General features: G+C 34.9%; 1 pseudogene; it reads left to right on the forward strand.

Annotated features, from left to right (window-relative positions):
- On the forward strand, window positions 1-20,657 carry LOC119192094 (annotated as a pseudogene).
- Window positions 20,658-20,784: the final 127 nt, after the last annotated feature.

Raw genomic sequence — 20,784 nt, forward strand, 5'->3', positions numbered from 1 at the left:
ATGTCAGGTAGGGGGGCTAAGAAGCGCGGGAGGCCCCCGAAATCTGGCAGTTTTGAGAAAAATAGAAAATTTCAATACCATTTATTGAAAAAACCGAAATATTTACAAAATCAACAAAATACCGGGAACGCGTCTCTGGTTAGCACCCCATCAGCGTCCAGAGCGTCATCACCTCAGGGTAGTGATATTAGCAGAAGAAGCACCAGAAAACAAAAAGGTAGAAAAGTTCATAAAAATAAAAGAGGTGGTATATCGGGCTCGTATTCCAGGAGAGGGTACAATCCACAAGCAGCTGATTATCATGAATCGGAATATCATTACGGTTCGGATTTTGGAGATGAATACAGCGACAGATCCGAGCCAGAAGAAGACCGCGGCAGTGAAAGCTCTGACGGTAGCAAACAGGGGATGCTGCTGCCAGCGATAGCGATTTCTCCGTCAGCAGCTACAGTACCACGAGCGGTACTCCTCGCAAGGTCAACAACGCGCTCAATCGCGCCCCCAGCCCAGACCCACTGTGGCTGCAGCAAGGGCGCAATATCCCTCCTTTGATACTTCCACCATCATCAGATGATTTAATCATCCCACAAAGTTTAGTTTTACAAGTAGTTGGTGTTTATGAAGTTCTGAGGCACTTCAGACATTTGGTGAGATTATCTCCATTTCGTATAGAGGACTTGTGTGCAGCTATAAGCTGTGATGAACAAAGCAATCTGCTAATAGAAGTGCATATAATGCTACTAAAGGCCTTATTAAGAGAAGAAGATGCTCAACAGACTCATTTTGGTCCTTTGGACCATAAAGACAGTGTTAATATAACTTTATTTTTGTTAGATGTTATGACTTGGCCTGAAGTTCTTAGAGTTTACGTAGAGAGTGACAAATCATTTGACCAGAACGTGATTAAAATATTAAACTCTTGTGAATATCCATTTACTTCAATAGAAAACCGCCTTTTGGTTCTTCAGTTTCTGTGCAATCAATTTTTGATTACAAATCCTGTCCGTGATGATCTGCTTAGTGAAGGTAAGTTGCTAAATGTGTCAATCAATCAACATTTAGTCACTTGTGCTATAGATGGTAACATTGTAAAAATAATAATAGTTATGCTAAGTGAGTGAGTAATACATGTGTGGCTTGAAATATTTTACCAATACTGTTAACCATTGACCCATATTAGATTGCTTAAATATCAGATTATTGTACCTACATAATTCAACTCAGCAACTATGTTGTTCTTCATGGTATTCATTCATAAATTAATTTATTTTAAAATACAATCAAAGAAATTATATTAATGCAAAAGTTATGTCAGAATAATTTTGATTGTAAATGTCATATTCAAAATCTAACACGCTATAGTAGCATTTGTTAGTATAGAAAATTGATTCCTAAAGTGGTTCAGGTGAGCCCAAAAGGTCCAACGGAGACCCAATAGGGCTCTATTTGGCAACAAAATGGGGTTAACAGTTCATAAGTGTGAGTCCACAAACATTTTACTGGTATTAATAGAAAAGAAGTAAAATATTGGCTGGACTTCACCTATCAATGTAGGCAGATAATATCTTCAGAAGGTCAGTGACTGTTGCATGTAAAACTTTTAGTTTTTGGAAATATCGTAGTAATTAGGCTGCAGGACATCCACCGAAACCAGCAAAATTTTGAAAGTGGTCAATAACAAAAAAGGTTTGAGAATCTGTTATAGAAGTTAAATCATTTTTTTTTTATTTATCCAGATTTGTTTTTAATTAATAATTTAAGTAATATAGGAGCCATACCTATAATATAAAAAATGAATCGCAGAATATCTTGCTAAGCGCAATACTCAAAATCAGCTGAACCGATTTTGATAATCTTTTTTTTATAATATTCTTTGAAGTATGAGGATGGTTCTTACAGTGTGAAAAAATTTAAAAGTTGTCTGACAAAGTCTTAAAACAACACTTTTCTATATTGTCATACAAAAGATTCATAATAATACTTAAAAGTCAATTTGAATTTTAATAAATTCAAATTGATGAATAAATGGTATTAATTATAACATAAAAGTGTTAGTGGAGGGGTTCTGGGGAAAAATATTGTATTTATTAAAATAAAATTGTGATATTTTATTTGTTTATTACAAGAATGGACATGCAATGGTCATGAAATTTCATGCCAAATTTTACATTTTGTCAAATTTGCGTTTGATATTCAATGTAGCTTTTGTTTTGTTTATTAACCCGTCATGACTTGTCAAAATTTTATTTTCAAATATGTACAGGTAGCTGAATGTTTGCCGGCAACATTAACAGCTACGCGTGTGACGGAAAAATAACCTTATTATGTAGTATATAAGGTTATAATCCCGTGACACACGCAAATGTCATGTAGCTGTCTTGGCTCGCCGGCGAGCCACGAGAGACCAAGAGTTAATTAAGGGGTTTACAATAAACATGTTTATTGTATTAAATAGGCACTCTTTGGAAAATTGTTGTGTGGCCAATTATTGGAAGACATTCTGTTTATAGATAATTAGCTTTTGCTTGGCGTCTGGCCTATGTGACAACGGGATAAATGTTTCCTAAGATAACAATTTTAATGTTAGTATAGATTACAATTTATTTTCATCAAGATGTGATAAAAATAATAATAATAATAAATTATAAATTTAATAAAAATAAACATGTTAAAAGAGAAAATGTTATAGTAATATTAGACAACTCGGATACGTATTTATTTTACATACGCGGTACGACACGGTTCTGAGATCTCTGGTTCGAATCCTGGGTTGGGCAGTAATATTGGGTGTTTCTTCTCAGTACCAGGACGGACTCTGAAATATATGCTCAATATGGCAATACTCTCTCCCACTATCACACACAGCATCACGACATGCAAAAAAACATACTTGGCGAATCTTGGTGTCCTGGTTGCACCTATGCCTACCCTTTGCCTACCCCTTAGAGAAAAAGTGTGATGTGCATTTTTTTTTGTTTATTTTTTAAGCATCTATTATTTATTTCTATATAACTTAATATAAATTTGATTGATAAATAATGCAGAGATAAGAGTGTGTAGAAATATATAATATAATTTGCACTCTTAATAAAATAATGACCTATTTCAAAATTAATAATTTGTGCCAGTCGCCGGAAAATAAATTTTTGTTTGCTACCTTTTTTTTTTAAGTTGCTATCAAATTGAGCTTATTAAAAATAGGTAAAAAAATTAAACCTATAGCATGAAAAAAAAGGGAAAAAACTAAAAGGTCACAAACAGAAATTGGTTGTTTGTCAATTCCCACAACTTGGCAATTTTGGAATGGGATATTATTTTATTAAGAGTGCTATATACAATATGTATGTTCATTTGATTCCAGTTCCTATACATTATGATGATCACTGTCGGTGTTTGTCACCGGCTGGGTGATTTATTATGCTGTGAAACATGTCCAGCTGTATACCATTTGGAATGTGTGGATCCTCCATTGGTTGATGTACCTTCTGAAGACTGGCAATGTGCATTGTGCAAATTGCATAAACTTGTCGGTGTTACTGATTGTCTACCAGATGCAGAGAAACAAGGCTTGTTGTGTAGACATGAACATTTGGGTTTTGATAGACATGGTAGAAAGTACTGGTTTATTGCTAGACGGATATTTGTGTAAGTTAATATTTAAAATATTACTAGCTTGTACTTCCTGTCTACTTTCCTTCAACATTTAATTTATGATATTCAATATAGTGAAATATTGTATAAAATGATATTTTGTTGCTAATACCATGTTATCATTACTTACTTATTTCATCAGGTCATCATATGTCTTATGTATGTACTTTTCTGTTTTAAAAGCTGAGTAAGAAAAAGAATAAAACTTTTGAAACTAATCAAAACATTAGGTAGTGGCAGTGAAAGCTTGAAAATGCAAAGATTTCCTAATGTGACTTAACATCAGTGGATTGACTCTTTGTCAAGTCCGTCCTATTTTTTGTACAAAAATATGTTAAACCTTTTAACATGGTTTGTTAATGTCCTATTTTTTGCTTTTAAAGAATACTTTATTAAATATTATCATGATTTTAAGAGTTATTGTCGTAAATTTAAAAAACTTATAAGAAAAAAATGTAGGAGTAATTTTTTTTTATTTCTAGTGAGTCGGAAAGTGCTGCTGTTTGGTATTATTCATCTCCACAACAATTAGAAGAACTGTTGTATGTACTTGATTCAGCTGATATGGAAGCCCCTTTGGTTCGTGAGCTCTTAGAACTGAAACAGGAAATACTACGACAAATGGAAATTACACAAAGTCTAACAAATCAAATGAAGGGTAATCGCAAATCATATTTAGAAGTCGAAAATAATAATATTATTAAACAAAGAAAGCTAAAACAGGACCAAAAACAAATAGATAATAATCCTGATTTAAATATAGAGGAAGATAAAATTGAAAGTCTCCCTTCACCAGTTGATGGTGATGCAGATGTTGTAAATGAAGTAACTGTAGAAAGTGAAGAAGCAACTCGAGAGGAAAATTTTGATAGTCAACAAGATCCTGATGATGATGAAAATAATAAAAAGATAAAAAACAATGTAAACAATAAATCAAAACAACCATTGCAGAAAAACAAGAAGAAGGTAACTATAACTCTAGAGCAATATTAATATATTAATAATAAAATATATGGGCACGCTCTGTAACAATATTGTTAGTAATATGTCAATCCAGAGGAAACACAATTGCCAAGATACATTGCATACATGTAAACTACCTTAATTTTATATGAATTTGGTTGTTGGGTCTTTGATAGTCAGTTGTATCACCTCTTGCAAGATGAGAGCACCCTTTATGCATGGAAAACAAATTTTAATTATGATTCGACCGTACTAAAGTGCATGTGTTTAAATTTCAAACTTACTTCTTGAAATACTATTGGTATTATAATTTATTTAATATTTATTTTTTATTAGTTACAGAAAGATTGACAAGGCTGAAATCTAATCAAATATCAAATGGAACCTACCTGTTCAAATTAGGAAATGAGAGCAATTTCAAAAATTATATTAATCAGTACACGGCTAACCCTTTAGCACTGAATAAACCTCAAAGGAATGAAGAGAGGGATAAGAAACGATACATGTCACATAAGTTTTCTTTATCATCAAGTCAAGAATTCAAATGGGTTGGACCTTTGAACGGTATGTATTAATATACTTTTTGATATGGTTCTAAAAAGATGTAAGTTAAACTTTTCTAATGTGTTTCGTTGTTTTAGCCACAAAACCATTATTTGTTGCGACATTAAGACAAACTTTATTACAATTAGAGTCTAATATTGTGTTGCAATTCATGCACCCTAACTGGACACTGCTAAGGAAACCATGGGTTCAGGCAGTCCAGTTGTGTCAAGCTCCACGTGATTTCGCAAGGGCTTTATGTGTACTTCAGGTAATAAATCCTTTCTAAATTTAATTTTATTAACTACAATGTAACATCAGCTAAATCATATTGACTTAAAACTGATCTCTATGGAAAACTGATATGTATATATATATATATACTAGCTTTTGCCCGCGGCTCCGCTCGCATTATAAAGTTTTTCGGGCTAAAGTTTCCTGTTATAAAAGTCACGCTATATATTTTTCCGGGAGCCTATGTCCTTCCCAGGCTCTCAAACTGGCTCCATACCAAATTTCATCTTAATACGTTGGGTAGTTTTTGAGTTTAACACGTTCAGGCAGACAGATGCAGCGGGGGACTTTGTTTTATAATATATTTTTGTAGAACTTTTTAAGAGGAACGATCCTGTCATATATCATTGTTGCATAACTTTAACCGTTTACGCAGCGCACGCAACGGAAGCTCTCAAAACTAATTAATTTTCCCCGTTTTTGCAACATGTTTCATTACTGTTCCGCTCCTATTGGTCATAGCGTCATGATATATAGTCTATAGCAATCCAGGAACAAATGGCTATCCAACACAAAAAGATTTTTTCAGTTTGGACCGGTAGTTCCTGAGATTAGCCATTACTGCCCCCGCTCCTATTGGGTATAGCGTGATGATATATAGCCTATAGCACTCCGCGAACAAAAGGCTATCTAACGCAAAAACAATTTTTCAGTTTGGACCGGTAGTTCCTGAGATTAGCCATTACTGCTCCGCTCCTATTGGTATAGCGTGATGATATATAGCCTATAGCACTCCACGAACAAAGGGCTATCCAACGCAAAAATAATTTTTCAGTTTGGACCGGTAGTTCCTGAGATTAGCCATTACTGCCCCGCTCCTATTGGGTATAGCGTGATGATATATAGCCTATAGCACTCCACGAACAAAGGGCTATCCAACGCAAAAAGAATTTTTCAGTTTGGACTGGTAGTTCCTGAGATTAGCCATTACTGCCCCGCTCCTATTGGGTATAGCGTGATGATATATAGCCTATAGCACTCCACGAACAAAGGGCTATCCAACGCAAAAGAATTTTTCAGTTTGGACCGGTAGTTCCTGAGATTAGCTATTACTGCCCGGCCTCCTATTGGGTATAGCGTGATGATATATAGCCTATAGCACTCCACGAACAAAGGGCTATCCAACGTAAAAAGAATTTTTCGGTTTGGACCGGTAGTTCCTGAGATTAGCGCGTTCAAACAAACAAACAAACAAACAAACAAACTCTTCAGCTTTATATAATAGTATAGATATACAAATATTTTGACATATTTGAGCTAATATCTATAAACGATCTTACCCGCTACTTTATAGCGAAAATATAGCTTTCAGAATAAAGTTTGTTTAAGATGTTTAGGGATGAGCTACTTTGATTGGTTTATTCTCACTATTGAACCGTTGTTAGCTGTTAGGATATTTATTGGAATCGGCCATTAGAGAATATAAATGATGTTATTACGTTTTACCAATATTGCTTATGATGAATTTAATAGAATCAACACAATACTTAAAAGTAGATTGTGGACTTATATCATAGGTATAATGACCATAATAATTATAAATGTATATGTGTCATTATTATAGGCATGCATAAAAAGCGTCGTTTGGGTGCCAGCATGGCATGAACAATTAGGTCATGTCAGACTTCAGCGTACAACAGCTGCAGACCGTGAGGAACGTAAGAAACTTGATAAAAGAGAAAAAAAAGAAAGAGAGGAGGAAGAAGAAAGATATCGTACAGCCTATAATTTTGTGAAATATTCACTGGGACTTAGACACCAGGTAACAAACATACCTTGGTTATTCAGTGTGGATCAAGTATCCTGCTTATTATTGTGTAAATCTAATAGTTGTTATTAAAATAAAATGTATTCTTAGTTGCATGATAATATTCTTACTAATTCTACTATAATTTAAGGTATGGAAGCAAAAAGGCGAAGAATACCGAATTCATGGTCAGTGGGGCTGGTTATGGAATTCAACAACAAGAAAGTATAAAAAACATAATGCCATTAATAAACCTCACCTAGGAAATGGCCCTGCAAAAATTGCTGTCCGAGTGAAAGAAGGCAATGTCATGAAAGTGCTAGCAGTTGAACCAAAAACTTATGAATATTTGAAATCAAATGATTCAGACAAAGATGTAACTGAGAAACGTAAGTATATAACTTAACAAGATACATTATTTAAGTTGTACAGCTATCCTGTAAATGATATGACGAACTTAAGAAGCAGATGCCTTGAAGGGTGCTCTATTAGACATACAATATGGCCTCTATAAAAGTGTCACCATTTTTGAAATATTCAGGATTTCTATTTGTTTCGAAAAATCGTCTCTTAACTTGTGTTTTATGCTGAATTTACATAAATCAGATATTATGATTTTTTTTTTCTATAACCGACTCGGAAATATGTATAATATAATATAAAGGGTAACGCAACCTAAAAAGCCGAAGTAAGTGAAGTTAAGTAACAAACAAATATACAAAAACGTATAATATCTTTATTTAATTTAAATTAATCATTGACTATAGATGAAAATTCAATGTGCATATAAAGATAAATAAAAATAATTTTAACAAAAAATTAAACCACCTTCAAAAACCACTCAAAACCAAAAAATAATTTCACATAACAAGTATATATTGGATACCAATTTTGGAGTCGGTGCCTAATTAAAATTGCTCGTTAAGCTAGATAAATACATTAACGAATAAATATATATTTATTCGTTAATGTATTTATCTAGCTTATATTTGCTTTTTTGTGTTAGTAAAACATAGACCGTCTCAATGGCATAGTTGTGTTTCGCTCACGATATGACTATCGCGCTGAGGAGTTACACCTCTGAGTACCACTGAAAAGGGGAAAAGGTGTAATGCTATATATATGTATGTAAGAAGTAGATTCAAGCAAACCTAACGCAAAAACACAACTGATATTATTTGTCTCACAGTACAACTATCGCGCTGTGCGGTCACACCTCTGCCTACCCCTAAAAAGGGGAAAGGTGTGATGCCATATATATGTATGTATGTAAGAAGTAGAGTCAACTAAACCCAACGCAAAAACACAACTAATGTATTTCGCTCGCAGTACGACTATCGCGATGAAATTATACGCCTCTGCCTACCCCTGACACGGGGAAAAGGTGTTGTGCTATATGTATAAGTATATGAGAAGTACAGTCAACCAAACTCAATGCAAAAACATAACTAAATACGTCACAGGAAAGCTAAATTCGCGATTTCGTTTTCTTGGACGACATAATTATTCTAGTTTTTTTAATTTTAAAACCAAACTACCGAAGCGATCTTGAAAAAATTTTATGGGACCAATCTGGAGAGAAATTCTTTCAAATAAAAAAAGAATTTACCAAATCGGTTCATAAATGAGCGAGTTCTGCGGTAACAAACATACAAAAAAAAAATTCACGTCGAATTGATAACCTCCTCCTTTTTTTTGAAGTCGGTTAAAGAGTATTTGGAACAAAGATAGTTTGCTTGTGTCTGTAAAGTTTTAATTTTTGGATTGTAAGGGTTTTAAACATCGGTTTTTCCATTGTAAATCTCAGGAACGCATAGAGGTATCAAGTTAAAATATATATCAAAGACTGGCATTTACAGGCTCTTTCAGTTATAAAAAATCATACTATAGTCACCGCGACACATGATATGACTGTTTATGCCGCATAATATATTTGCATATTTTACGATTTCACAATAGACTCAATAACTAAAAAGATATTTCCTGTTAACTACAATCATAAATTTTGGCAAGAAGCAATATTTTAAAGCATATGTAAAGAAAAAATCTAATAACCATAAATATGTACTCATGTACTTCAATACTTTACCTACAAGTTTATGTGGAACCCTCAATGCGTGAGCCCAACTGGCACATTTACGTTACTTTTTTTTTTATAATAATTGTTGAAATCTCTATAAACAAGGAAGATTTTTATGCAATGTGCAGTAAAAGACTGATACATTTTTTCCACCTCTGAGGAGCAAAAATATATGTGATTATTTTTTCATACAGCATCAAGACAGGTACAAAGGCGATTATTAGCGTTAATTTCTATCATAATTTCAACAAAATATTTATATTATTCTTGTACACTGCAAGTATTAGTACAAAAGCGTAATTACATTACTGTAGCGAATTATCTAAAAAATAATTATATTATATACATTATTATTGGTTTGTTGATTCGTTATTATTATCCACTAAATAAACTATAATCTTACATTATATAAGTGTGAAATGACTAACCTTTAAAATCTTCGTGTTATATTTACAAAAAAAAATCTATCCAAAGTTACAATGGCTGAAAATTGCTGTGAGGAGGTGATTAAAAAAATTACCGTCGAAGTGCTAGCCATATGCATAATAATTTTCATAAAATTATTTTAACATTATTTATTGTGGTAGTTGTGTAGTTGTACACGTGATACCATTATCGTGCTGAGGTCTTGGGTTCAAATCCCTAATCGGTCAAAGTGGCATTGGCGTTTTTTATTTGCTCAGTATCAGCCCAAGGTCTGAAATTGTGCAGGTATGTTACAAAAGGCTCAACCCTATGACATGGGATTTAAATAGCTGGTGAAATGTGGGTTTATTACAACTCGACCTATACCTAAATAGGGAAAAAACAATAATGGCATGTATGTACGTCACAAGCGTATCTTTGCATTTATATTACTTTGGATTTATTTTGCAGTACCACCATCAATGCGTAACTTAAAAATTGAGAAAGATGAAGATAATTTTGAAGAAATTGATGTTGAAAAAGCATTAAGCTCTTCAACTCGTAGGTATTATCCAAGGATCGCAAGAAAATCTAAATTAGATGAATTTCTTGCCAGGCGAATTTATTTAAAGTTTATGGAAGAAAAGAAATTATCAAATTTATTAGCCAGTGTAAAAAAAGAAGACATTGACATCAAAAGTGAGGATGAAAGGAATATTGACGTTGAAAATGATGAACCAGATACTGATTTGTCATCCATATGTGACGCAGCTACTACTGAAGTAAAATCTAACGCCACTGTATCAAAAAACATAGAGGATTTAAGAGATAAATATAAGAAGATATCTCAACTGACAAAACATTACAAATGCTATTCCCCTGGTTGCAACAATTTTGATACTACAAATGCATTACAAGGAAAAGTGAAAATTAATTGTTACTCGCCTTTGTGCGTTACAAAAGGAAAACTTTTTAATGAGCTTGTTTTGTTACTCAAGGGTGATATGTTTAATTCAAATGCTCTTTTTGAAACATCTAAAGATAATTCCAAAATGTCCATACTTGAACAATATTTATTGGGTAAATGTTCAATGAATTCCAGTGCTAATGAGAACATATTATCAGATCTATTATCAGCTGTGGCATGTGCTCAAGAATGCGATAATAAAAGCACAGATTGTTTTGTAAAAAGGAAATTCGGTTATGACAATACTGCAGATTTGAAGGTTGAAAAGAATGATACTGAAGATGGCTTATTGAAGAATGAGAGTACATTAGAAGAATCAGCTGTGCCAGCAGTAGGAACTGAAATGGACATTGACATAACTTGTGAGAACAACGATAGTGAAGTAGAAATAGGACCGCTGAAGGAATTGACAGATGGCGAGCACACTGAAGATTTGCAAGGTGATTCATCAAAAACACGTCTCCCAATACCAAAAATTAAAAATTTCAAGGGGGCAGATCATCGAAAACCTCAAATACAGTAAATATTGGTATTGCTAATGATAACAAAGATTCATCATATAAATGTTCAGTAACACCCGGAAAGTCTGAAGAGGCAGCAAAATATCGAGCCAAAATAAACCGGAGATTTGGACTTACAAGACAAGTTAAAAGAGAAGATAGAATTGTTAAAGTTGAAAAAATTGAAGGAAACATTGTACGAGTTTACTCTACTGAAAACCCATCAGCCAAAGTTTATCTAAAGAGAGTACAAACATCGGCTGTCGAAAAGAAAAAGAAGAGGACACCAGTAAAGTATCCTCTATGCTCAACATTCCATACCAGAAGCAAAGCTAAAACGATAATGGTTTTGCCCCATCATGAGCTGAAGAAGCTATGCAGACAGTCTGGCCACAGTGCTGTTACTGGCTTCAGTCACAATGCAAAACCTAATCAGGCTGTCTGGCCATACCCATGCCCTAGGCCATTGTTTAAAACATGTTGGTTGTACCGTACGGTTAATCTTCAATGGTTAGCTAGTGCAGCTCTGCAGTTGCGAATAATGTGGGCCTGTTTGAGATGGGACGATATGGCTGCTAAGGCAGCTACTGCTGACGGAAAACATCAGTTAACTACGGATACGGAAATAGTGTCCTTAGAACTGCTGAAGCATAGGCATGTGGGACAATTTTCGGAAAGGACGCAATATCTACGTCGTCGTGTAGTTATACCACTTGAACTACCAAAAACCGTACGAGAAGTTACTTCTATACGCAGTGGACTCAGGAAACGAAAGCGGGCAGAATCTCCACAGAATACAGAACCGCAGGTAAAATTATGTGTATTTTATTACTTCATTTATTTCATTATAGATTCATTTGTAAAAAATAAGTACATTGTTACGTTAAATGCATTAAGACTATAATTATATAATTTTCATGTTTTTCAATGTAGGTTTCAATCAAGCAAATAAAACGATATAACATATTAATATCTGTGTTTTTATAGGTTTCCGAAGAATGGGTTGACGAGGATAAATTAGAACTATGGGAAGTAAGACAATACGGAGAGCGTACAGAACGTGCAACCCCTGTGACACGTACTTCTACCGGAAAATTACCGCAGCGAACCGGGGCGCCGCCACCAGTGAACGCCTCGGACCTGAAAGATAAAATGGAACAACAACTGCGTGAGCAACGAGCAGCTCATCAACAAAAAAGAGCTCTAGAAATGTCACAAGGTAAGAATGTTATTGTGTCTTGATTATAGAGCATCCTTACATTAAGAATGTAGAACTTCGAGTACCCACTTACTACCTTTTATACCAGTTTTTACAGCACCGTCGTTTTTCTTTTTTAATCTTATCTTACTTAGTCAGAAGACTATCTTAATATTATACATGCTTATGTTTGTAAAAATGTTAGGATATTTTTTAGAAGTAAATGCTGAAACAGTTGAACGGATTTGGATGTAATTGGCACTTGGGTATACCATTTTATGGATTAACATATTGACACTTTTTACCCCAGTCATTTGGTTCCATGGGAAGATAGTGTAATTTTTAAAATAGCTGTCAAAGATGATGACTTATTCCTACAAGTGATGCTATGAATCGCTTATGCTGCTAACAGTCCAAAAGTCCCAAGACTTTTGTACCAAGCAAGCCTTTTTACGCTGGCGAAGACGCGAGTAAGACCTAGTTGAATAATAAATACAAAAACAAATACATATGAACCTTTATATATAATATGTATTTATAAGCTTGTGTAAAAGTTAACTGTCCCTTTTTTTACAGAAAAAGCTAAATCTACTAGCAATCCAAGTTCTGGCAAAAGTACACTGACATCTTTATTGACCACAAATACATCAACTCCTACTAGTCAGAAGACCGTTATTGGTACAAGAAGAATTATAATGACAAAAGGCGCCGATGGTTCTACGCGAGTTATCAGTCAACCCTTAAGTAGTTCTTCAAAATCTGGACACAATGATGGAACTCCAACAAAACCCATCGGAACTCCAGCAAAAGAAGGTCCACAAAAGTTCAAATAATACGTGCTCCTGATGGAAAGATAACTGTACGAGGATTACTCGCAGGCCAGCAACTGATACAGATGGCAGATGGCAAACTCCATGTGGTTATGGCTGGACAGCAGGGTATTTCGGGTCAATTGGTTGCAGCATCCCCTGCACCGAAACATGCAGAAGTGGGAACTACCCCAACAGAGAGAATACCCGCGACTAAAGCCAACTCTGATGAACCAAAATCTGTGACGAATCCACGCGTAGCTCCTCAACCTGCCCAGCAAATAGTGGTTCAGGGCAGCCGTCAGCTTGTAGTACAGCCTGGTCAGCAAGTAGTGGTCCAGTCTCCGCAGCAAATGGTTGTGCAGCCGCCACAGCAGATGGTGGTGCAGGCGGGCGTGCGCGCCGCCGCCACGCCGCGCGTGCAGCCCGTGCAGACCGTGCTGGTGCAGGGACAGCTCGTGCAGCGCACGCCCGCGCCGAGACCCGCGCCCGCCTTGCAACCGCCGCGCGCTCGCCCCGTTTCTACTCAGCAGATTGTCGTTAATAATCCAGCGCTCGTGCAGCAAATAGCAGCGGGCAAGATACAACTCGCGACTGTCAATGGTCAACAAGTTCTTATCCGGCCGACTGGTAATAACCAGGCCCAAATAGTGGCGCACATAGGTCAGAGCCCGGCGGCGAGGCCATCGGCGCCGGTGACGCCCGCTCCTGCGCCCGCACCTGCGCCGGCGACGACCACCCTGCCCGTTCCCGCTGTCGCGCCTGCCGCGCCAGTCACACCTGTTGCCACGCCTCACCAACTCACTGAAGATGAACTTGTCGAGAAGAGACTACTAGTTGGCCAACCACCGGGCACCGTCATAAAGACTGTTACGGCACAGGTACAGTACAGTAATTTTTTTATATTTAAAATTTGAAATATTAAGTTTTAAAGCAAGTTCAGGTCATGTATGTTAAAAAAATATATTAATGTTTCTATAAGGATGTCTAAAGGTGGTATTAATTGTTTACAGGTAATGCAGACGAGCAGTGGTCCCAGCATAGTCCTTCAAGGTCTTCATGGATACAATTTGACTCCACAACAACTGGCACTAGTGCAGCATCAGGTGAAACAGCAACTATTGAAAGGTAACTTTTTCATATATATTTTTTTTTAACTTTAAATACCTACTTATAGACATTAAAAAGTGAAAAAATGATTATTTTCAACCGTTTTATTATATTGTAGCACAAGAATCAACAGGCAAACAAGGCATGTTGGGCCCCCGGAAGATGTATTTGGCTGTGCAGCCGGCGCCGACCGCGCCGCCGCCTCTAACACCCGTCGCTACTCCGGCCATTCATACGTTGCAGCCTTTAGCCGTGCCCACGCATCAGGTAATTTACTATTATTAGATGACATGAAACATGAAATACAGACTTTTATTCATGTTATCTGAAAAGTATTTCGAGTTAATATACATAGCATGCAACTTTGTATTATATATAACATGTGAACAAAAGTCCTTAATCTGGATAGATACTACTATTATATACAACTCAGTGTGCGTATTGATTTCTTATGTTTACGCGAATGTTTGACATTGAAATAAAACTATTTGACGGATTTTGTCGCGATAATTTTTTTTTTGCCTCCAGACGTTTTGAACTTTTGCAGCCTTCATGGTCACGGGGGGACGCGGGGGGACCAATGCGTCGGTTGTCCAAAAAGTTGTATTATAATATCTATATAAGTTGCAGGCGATGGATTGAATAAGTCTATGTGTAGATTGAACTCATCGAAGTAATTCTTTATTAAATAGCCTATAGTCTTTAAAATTTTGTTAGCCGAGTCTCTTTGATTATTTTATACGTACTTCGATCCGAAAACGTTGTTTGATTTTGTTGTTATATTCTGACGTATCCCTAACTGACACAATCTCTTTGTCTGCACGGAGAATCGTGATTGCCTTCATTAATCGCATATGAGTTCTGTGTAGATCGGACCGTAAATGAAAACAAATTATTTAAAATATTGCATAATTAAAACATTTAAGTAGGTATTGTAAACTTTTTCGGATGACCGACAACCTCAGCCACTCCGCGTTGCCCATGAAGGCTGGAAAGTCTTGGAAACGTCGAGACTAAAAATTAAACAAATGGGGTATTTGACTTATTTATATTTATAACTTTTATAAAATATGCACGTCCTATAAATTCTAAAACAGTAGAATGCATTGAAATCTGGTGAAAAAGTTATATATAGCCATTGAAATTAGGAAGTAGTGGTCAGTGTCAGAAAACAGAAAAGGGACGGAATACTTAGATAAAGATATATTTATTCTGCAAATGTAAGTAAATAACGATGACCAAATACTTGCATGTGAGGTCAGCGGGGATTACGATGCGTGCGAAAGAAAGAGATGGAGCGATATCTCCACTCCACGTCCAATCTTGCACATAGCATTATTTCAGTTTTGAATCTCAAAATCAAACATAGTCACATACCCAATTTGTCATAATGTTAAATTTGTTTTATTTTTGTGCATATGTTCACATATAGAGGTGATGCTGTATGTTGCTCTCCTGTAATGTTATATCACACGAATATGTTTGTAAGACTGGATGAGTGATAATGTTATATCATGCAGCTTCATATGGTGTTCCCTTACAAATAACTCAGCGCCCTGGCTATACTAATGAGAGTGACCTTATAAAAAAGTTACAACATAGTGTCGAGTTTTATATTTTCATTACAAATATTGATTAGCGACTACATATATATACTTGAATATATTAGTGACATTTAGTAATGTCAGACATACACCGATAAATTAATTTTTTACATTGGTCACATATACCAAAGATGAAATTGTAAATAAATGTACTGTGTAATTGTATATAATTTATTTATATAAATAGAGCAGATCTTTAAGTCACCGTTCATAGTATTTACAAAAGCTTATCCATAGTAAAATATGATATTACATTATTAGTTTTGTGTAACTGTTTTATACTCACATTCGGGAATGTGTGTGGACTATTTGTTAATATAATTTTAATATTACATTGATTTTGAATTTAGAAATTATATTTACTTCATCATCCCATCTGTTTGTCATTAATATTCCCAGCTGACAAACTTATACCTTTATTAAATTAAAAATATTTCACACGCATATGCATATTTATTTGTGGTGATTTTGGCGTTGCCTATAATAATACAGCTGAGGGTACATTTCGGCGTGTGGCGAGATCATAAGCAACAGTGATGTCATTAATTTTATCTATAAAATGTCTTTGGTGGGAATTTTGTAATCGTAGGTGAATTTCGAAAATTGTTTAATACTGCTAAAATACAAGTAGATTATGAAAAAATAAGTGATTACCGTCATCTATATGCAACTCAATGTCATGGTAATTCTAAGTACAATGCCGGTCGATGAACGAAGAATAAAATCACACACACACGCACACACACACATACACACAAAGTGTGTATTTTGGCGTTGCTCAAGTTAAAAAATCTGTTTATTTTTTTTTTAATTTGACGACTTGTTGAAGAATTCTTAACCTACTGTAGTCACTCAACATAAATTTGATAAAAATATACAAAGACTGATGCGATAGGAAAAAGTAGGACTATTCATAATTCGTAGAGTTTATATTATTTTCAATATGGTTAAAAACAAATACAAAATATAATTTCGAATTAACAGGTCGCTTTAGTTGGTAAGATCATAGGCGGCATAAAATATGATTGACAAAATTTACTGATTTTAAGGAAGAACATATATTTTGCAGTAAATTGATCTTAAAAAGTTCATAATCCCAAACGACTTTCTCTTTTAAATCTAACAAAAGATTTATTTCCGTAATCATACATAAGATCCCATTATAAAAGTAATTGATCTTAAAATAAATAAATTTGTTAAATATAATAATTTTTACACCTTATTCTTATCTGTGTGCAATCTGTCTTGTTTTGTCTCGTGTAGCCAATGGAATGGAACATTGACAAGTGAACAAAAATATTTTGGAACAGCAAAACGATTACTAGTTTTACATTGCCTGTAGTCCGTGTACTTATTATGTTTTTAAGCGCGCAACGCCAGTATGACAGTTCGTCGAACGTGTTATAAAGCAAAACTACAAAGATCTAAAAGCGCATGCTAGATATGTAAAAATGGTATGCCGTATGTGTAGCTGATCTTTCGTTAGGTAGCGAATCTTTTGAAACATAATATACAGGGTCAATTTTACATTGCGTTACTTATTGAAATCACATACTTGTCTTCTTGGAAATAGCATTACAATTAGTTACTCTAAGCATAGATGTAAAGTAAAAAGTGTGTGATAAAGGGGAATAAACCCCAGACGTGTGGTGAACCACACGTCTGGAGGTTCTATTATTGTTTTGCTGACGCAGCCTTTATATATATTGTAATCATGACTAATTAGATCAATATATAAAATAAAATTTTAGAGTACATTTACAACTACGAGATTCCACTCAATGCTTACCATTACAAATAGTGAAAATTCTATATCAACATCCACACCCGCTTCCCGTCTGAAATTAATCCACAATGTATCTAATTTCTTTTCAACTGTATTATTAAATGTGCGCCAATTTTAATTTTATTTACAAAATTAACAACACTATAATTATGTTATTACAAAAAATATCTTCATTAATTCAGTATGAATATTGATTAATATTTTATGTTCCAAATAGATTAAAAATAATATTTAAAACACTCCTCAATGTAATCTTTTAAATTGGTTTTAGTACATTAATAAAATATGCGTCTAGGTGAAATGTATAATTTAATATATGGGATAATAATATTGGTGACTTTATAAGATCCACTGTAATTTTACGATTGCTACGTTTCCTGAGAGAAGCATACTTATTTATTGCATTATGTTAAACTTTAAAAGAGACTCAGATGATGAGATCATTAGCTAAGTTGCCTGAAAATTAAGTTTTTTAGCTGGCAATATAATATTAATACAGAATTAATTTCTACGTAATACATATATAAAATCACAATGAAATTATTCTATGCCTGTCAGAGAAATCTCTAGATCTTCTGTACTGTATAAACCCTTTGGAAGTTTTGGATTTATATACTTATTATGTAACAGTAGTTCTGTAATACAATATAGTATCAACATTTTATTTAGGTAAATTGTGATATATCGTTGTTTGTATGATTTGTTACTGATTTATTTTAACATGATAGTAGACGAATTACATGTCAATCTTTTAAATGAAACCATACTTTCTGAAGTTAAACGTGATACGCGCAAATCGAGACGTAATATCTCATATTGCTAATTACTTAATCTTTTAACATTTTAATGACATATATCATCCACTGATAAAATATTAGCTTAAAACTTTGTAGCATAATATAATCAATAGAGTAATTGGTGTACAGTACAGTACCAAACATTGACATCCATTTTTTGATTTCCAACTGTTCGTAAATATTAGGTGTAGTATTATTAGTACTGTGTTTGTAATGCTATGTTTTTCAGATTTTCCGAAATTAATCACTCAAAAAATATACGGTAACTTATAATAATATTATTTTTTAGAAATTGGTTAACAAATACATTCACATCGAGAATTGCTCATACACCACCTGTTATTATGTATACTTCTAAGGTAAAATTAATTATAATGATATAACTATAGGAATGATTTAAATAAAATATTAATAAAAGATCGACTTTTATTTCAGTCCCATTTGGTTGTATACTTTTATGTTATAATTTACTTGCAAACGTTTTGTGGGGGTGTATGGGCAATTTACTTAAATCTTCAGTCACTATTTCAAACCTTGTATGAAGTATTAGATATTATATAAACAACGATGTAAAGTTCTTAATATTTAAAAATGCGCTAATTTTGCTAAAATTTTATATATATTCCCACAAACGTATGTTATGTTGATACTTAATTGTTTATGTTACACACCCTTTTTTATTTTTTTATGACATACCTTCACCGTTTCAGTTATAATATTAAAAATAACACTGAAATATGAATCGAAAGAGAATGATTTATTTCTAATACAGCTCAGCTGGTTACAGCTCTATTTTATCCAAGTTTCAAACTTCTACTTATAGGATGCTAAAGATGAAGACGAAATTAAGCGTCAACCCTGCTTAACGGCGAAGATAAAGTTGCCGAGGCAGGGAGTCAAAAGGAAGCAACGCCTTCTAAGCAAGAAGAAATAAAGGGAAACAACACAAAGACAGATATAATCAACTCTGCCCAGGATGCCCTTCAGAGTAATAAATTTGTATTAACCCCGACTATATACAACAAAGTAAGTATTACAACCTATCTACAAGTTGCTATTGGTCTTCTTCCACAGAATAAATATTGTATTGTTTCAGGAGTATAATTTTTTTTTTACCTTTAAATATAATAAAAAACAGGTTATAATGAGCCCAACCTTTGGATTACAATCACATAATCACTATTTATTTTTTATAATGTGAAAGATGAAATTTTAAGTGCTAGTCAAAAACTGTGCAGTATAATCATGAATAATATAATCATCAATGTACCATTAAAAATATAGGCCAAGGTGTCAATTTTCAAATTCCAGCTATCAAAAGCGCACTGAAACAGGAAAACCTAAACCCAGAAATAGAAGAAAAGCTTCTTCAACTGCAGCGATATCAAGAAAACGAATGAAGCCTGAGGTACAAGTAGAAAGAGGGTTCGTCCCGCAAGTACGATGTCTCCATCGCCCCCGTTGCGTCGCCGGGCCGTATCTTCCCGCCATGACGACGACGACGAGTGGATCGACAGCAGCCCGCGCAAGCCTCGCTCGCGCTGCTCGGCCGCCGTCCCCGCCGCCGGCGCCGCCGCCACGCGCGCCGCCCCGCGCCCCCGCCGCGCCGCACGCGCCGCCCGCGCCGCACGCCCTCGCGCCTGCGCCGGCACCGCACCCGCCGCCCGCGACGCCCTCCACACTACTGGAGGAGCGTCGTCGTGCCGCCTCTAATCATTCACGTTTGCAAATGCTACTCTTCAAGCACAAGGAAATGCTTAAAAAAGACATCATTAAGAAAAGGGGACTCCTCGAAAAAGAACTTGGTGTCGATATACAGGTGATGTTACACTATTGTTGTTATACAAATTTAGTCAAACATGTTATCCTGATAACTAAAATAAAAACAATATTACAGAAAGAACTTTCGTCAGAAATAGCTTTACGAACTCGCGCCGAGCGCAGCAAACAAGAAGAGGTTCGATGTGGAAAACGGCGTAGTGGTGGGAACGTGGCGTCTACTCCCAAACCTAACAAAAGAACAGGCAAAAAAGAGAAACTTCTTTGCATTTGCCGTACTCCTTATGACAATACTAAGTGAGTTGCCATACAATACTTACATATAAATATTAAAAGTGGTTCCTACTTAGGGCTCTGGTGCGAGCAAGTTTCTTTTCCGACATAAAATGGCCATCTAAACACTAGATGCCAGGTTTGTTATAAAAAATCTGTAATGATGCAGGAGCATATGTTGAGCGTCATAAAATGAGCATAAATAAAACATATGCGCTGCTGATATGAATCTGGTAGAGCAGTAGCGCTCATTTTTACATACGTAGCGTTAGCCGTCG

This window comes from Manduca sexta, unplaced genomic scaffold (assembly GCF_014839805.1).
Source record: "Manduca sexta isolate Smith_Timp_Sample1 unplaced genomic scaffold, JHU_Msex_v1.0 HiC_scaffold_2345, whole genome shotgun sequence".
NCBI classification, from domain to species: domain Eukaryota; kingdom Metazoa; phylum Arthropoda; class Insecta; order Lepidoptera; family Sphingidae; genus Manduca; species Manduca sexta.